The sequence below is a fragment of the Crassostrea angulata genome, chromosome 8 (genome assembly GCF_025612915.1).
Source record: "Crassostrea angulata isolate pt1a10 chromosome 8, ASM2561291v2, whole genome shotgun sequence".
Classification (NCBI taxonomy): Eukaryota; Metazoa; Mollusca; class Bivalvia; order Ostreida; family Ostreidae; genus Magallana; species Magallana angulata.
In genome coordinates, this window is record NC_069118.1 from 14,156,257 (window position 1) to 14,160,802 (window position 4,546).

General features: G+C 32.3%; 1 long non-coding RNA gene across 1 annotated transcript; it reads right to left on the minus strand.

The window, feature by feature from the left end:
* Positions 1 to 334: 334 nt before the first annotated feature.
* LOC128161776 (uncharacterized) lies at positions 335 to 1,298 on the minus strand. Its single transcript, XR_008240408.1, has 3 exons — positions 1,153 to 1,298; positions 849 to 974; positions 335 to 429 (listed from the first exon to the last, which is right to left on the minus strand). It is a non-coding gene; the product is annotated as an uncharacterized LOC128161776 (long non-coding RNA).
* Between the last annotated feature and the right edge of the window lie 3,248 nt (positions 1,299 to 4,546).

A 4,546-nucleotide genomic window follows, 5' to 3' on the forward strand; every position in this document is an offset into this window, starting at 1 on the left:
ATTTTGACAAATTTGAATCTACACTATCTAAGGTTGCTTTCACTAATGTTGCACCTTTTCTAGGAAAATGTTTTTTTTTTTAAGGTGGATCTCTACACCAAATAAGTGCAAGAGATTTTTGTTGCATGCATTTGTTACCAATACTAGGCACAGTATTCAACAATAATAGACCTTAAAAATACAATACACTATTTTCTAGAGAATTTTTAAAATATCAGTCTGGTTCCAGGTAACCCCTTATTTATCAAATTTTTAAACATTTCTGTTTTAAAATTCTTATGAAAGTGAAATGTTATTAAGTTTAGAAATGAAAAACAAAAAAATCATGAATGAAGTGTGTATGCTTTTTATTGGAATCCACATAAATCTGAAACTAAAATATAATAAAATTCTTTTAAGGCAAACTGCTGGACAAAATCCCACAAAAAACTGAAAATATAAACAATATCCGTTGGTGAATGGGATGAAGAAAAGAAATTGAATGAAATTGAAAAAGTAACGGAAATACTTAATTATTGCAAAAATCTTGGTATAAAAGATCCTGTTTAAGAGTTGTCTTTCTTTATTTTACATGGTCTCAAATATCTTGGGATCAATTTTTTAATTAATAAAAATCTCGAAGAAAAATAAAAAAAGGAACAAGTATATGCTAAATAGGTAGATATAAGATAAGTAGTGCTTATGATAATGTTTGAAGCTAAAAAATTATATTATTGATGAATGCATTATATATATTCAACTCTTCAGAACAAAATATTAGTAGTTTAAAATTATATTATAAATTGCCTTTTACTTTTTTATATACAATAGCAATTATAAACAACAACCATATGCATATTAATACATACATTAGATGTCCATAGTGATACACATGCATGTGTGGAAATGAAAAACATGCTCCTTTTCAGAATTCTGTCTTTCCCTCATTTGGCTTGCAAATTCGGGCTTCCACTGCTATTGCTACCTAGCTGTATCTATTTTAATCAAAATACATTAGTTTAATGTCAAAGTTTCAGTGAAAGTCTTTTACTGCAAATGTTTTTTTTAATTTGGGAAGTTAATTAGGATCAATTCAAGAGATCGTACTACGGTACTTTCGTTTTATATTCATCATACATATAAAGTTTAAATGAAAATTTGACATCTGCTTACCTATATCGATAATCCGCCACATATGTATGATCGTCTGTTGCAGATGACATGACAAAAATGTATTGCCAATAGCAGCAGAGCAGGAAAACGGTATATTATTTAGATTCCACGTTTTCCGTACAAAACAGCTGATAATCAATGTTAGTTAAAAGCTTTAAACAGAAAGAAAATTGGGGTGATACTAAAACAAGTCCCACGGAGAAAACAAGTCCCACGTAAGTCCCACGGCAAATGCGGCTATATATCGATATATCTATGATTGATTATGATTCAATGTATTAAAATAATATTAATTCACACAACAAAATATTTTTATAAGCTTTTATTACGGATTTATCGATGAAAAATCAAAGATGTTGGTAAAGGTAGATAACTCGTACGTAGAATTCATACGGCAGCAGAAGAAATCTTTAGCCCGCCGTTTAATTGATGGATAATTTTAATTTTCTCCAACAAAATAAAATCCAATAGCAGTAAAAAGTTGACTTTATATTCATTAATTAACACAAACTAAGTAAACGTTAGGTAAGTAGACAACTCCTACGCAGAATGCATTCGCCCGCCGAGAAAAGAGCACTCCTGCCGCTTACCTGATTGGTTATTTTAATGTTTTATATTTTCTAACTTAAAAATGATCATATTAATAAAAAAATGGATATGATTTTTTCATTACCTTAGTTTTTTTTTTAATCAACTGTACGAGGGTTGTTAGAAAACTTCGCGGACAGTGATTTACGGCAAAATTACTGTGAACTTTGTAGGATGGCGTATGTTTTATTTTAAATGACTACCATTTGAAAATAAGTATGAATTTAATTTTTTTTTCTCCAAAAGATACAGCGATTTTTACTTTGCGTGAATTAGATTTACGGAGCAACATTTCATATTTCCACGAAGTCAGGTGACATCAAACAACTGAAAGTCAAACATGTTAATTACTCTTTTTCAAAGTAAACACCTTTCAGTTCCACACACTTTTTAAGAAATTTAACCGATTTATAAAATGCACGTCCATACCATTATTTGTCAAGCTTTTGTATAATGCCTTTTGTGGCATATCGTAGATCATTTAGGTCCAACAATTTCTGTCTACGCAGTTTCGACTTTCGATGAGGTAAATAAGCGAAATCTATAAGTGCAAGATCCCGGCTGTAGGTGGGGGGGGGGGGGGGGGGGCTGCAAGGGCTAAACAACAGTTTTTCCATCTTTAAACCTCTGTAATTCAAGCTGTAAACGTTTTTCCTATAAAAAAAAATAGTAGCATTCATATAAGAACCCTTTGGTGACCATCGGAGATTTTTCTGCGTGCACACAAAATTAAATGACGGCCCGGTGCTCCAAGATGTCCATAAATATAACAGACGTCAAAGTTTTTTTTACTCATTTTTCAAGCGTTGTTCGTCCAAGTTCGGCGATAAAACGGTCAGAAATTAATTCTCCAACTTAAAACTTTCATAAAATTACCCTCATAAGTTATTGTGATGTCATATGAAATATCGTTTATTTTTATGCACTTCAACGGTACATTTTCTTAATAAGGAATAATGCGTACAAAATTTTAAAAAATAAAAAAAAAAAAACCCTGACATGCTCCGTGAAGCATACTCATCAAATAATTAAGATGTATATTTTTTATGGTGCATTTAAAACAAACAAATCGTTTCATATTTCTTAGAAAATAAAAGTTAAATCTGAAAAGTTTCGCTAGTATCATGTAAATAGTCCGCTTACAAGTCAACTTGTCTGCGAACTTTTCTAATAACCCTCGTATACATGAGTAAGAATTCAATAAGAATTACTGTGTTTTAAAAAAGTATACTGTCAAATATTATCATAACTTGTTCGTCTGGCGCGAAAGTTTGTGATCTTGATATCATTTAACTAAACCAATTAACGATTCAACAAATAACTATCAGATTATTATTAATATTAAAACGTAATAAAAACCATCCGTTCATCCAGAATATTTTTGAGGGGTATATGCAGGTTTGTTAAGGGAGGGGATCGAGGAAATTTAAGAAATTTGATTTGTTCCACGGCCGGGGGGCGGAACTCCAACCCCACCCCCCCCCCTCCCCCACCCCCGAATCCCATCTAGATTCAGCTCATGAAAAGTATGTGATCGAAAATCATCTACAAAGCCAAAGAAAAATTCGTACATCTTCTCCAAGTTTTTTCAGATGTAAACAGTTACTAACATTGTACAAAACTGATTGTGTGTATACGAAAATGTGCGTGCACTTTGCTTTAAACGTATATTCTTTCTCCATGAAAATTTACTAAAATTATGAATTTTGGAGAACAAATAATTATAAAATCTGGAATGCTTACACAATACGTTAGCCTGTTCTTTTTCATATCTAGATCTAAGACTTTCACAGCCTAGTTCACCAAACTATATGTAAATCTTGAAGTCCTGATTTTGTTTCTAAAAACAATTATTACATACGTCATTCATAAGACTGTAGCAAAATTTTACATTGCATGATATCAGTGTAACGAATGTAACTGGGTATATTTTGGTTTCAGTTTTCACTGGAGGAAAAAAAAGCACCCGGTTCAATGTTTAACGTTGTAAAATGATTCAACTAAGACAACTCAATGACATGGCAATCTTCTTGTCTGTTTCGTAAATAGTAATGAATTATACTTTCCTTTACAAAAACAATTTTGTTTTTCTGTATTTTATAAGCTTCTCGAAGATATTAACACACATGTTTAAATGTTTACGGTTATGAATGTACTGTAGAAATTATACTTAAGTTTGACTAGTTAAAACACTGATGGCTTATAATATTTTTTGATTGAGTGGTCAGTGTAAGTGTACATGAGATACATAAGGATTGAGTGTTATTCGTCTTCAATTTCATAAAGATTACATAACGATTACGTATAAGTTTTAATTGGGTGTCAGAAACTCTGATAAATCTGTTGCATGTAACGACCTTGCTCTATCAACGGGAATAATAAAAGTGGACTGCATAGTATTTTGAAACATAACTATTTTGTGTTTCGTAGATCTACTCGTTCATAACTGTTATTTTTCCTAGTCACCTAAAGCATTTGAGAGAGAGAGAGAGAGAGAGAGAGAGAGAGAGAGAGAGAGAGAGAGAGAGAGAGAGAGAGAGAGAGAGAGAGAGAGAGAGAGGGAGGGGAGAGAGAGAGAGGAGAGAGAGAGAGAAAGAGAGAGAGAGAGAGAGAGATGGGGTGGGGGTTGTGTACACGGTGTGCTTCACGGTCGTCTCCCAATATACAGGTAGGTAAAGGTCTATTGTTTCTTAAGCGACAAAAAACCGTTCAATTCACACAGAATATACAAGAAACTAACACGTGTATATATACACGTGTATTGCTATAGGTAGAGCCAACGACCACCAATCATCTTTGGACATGT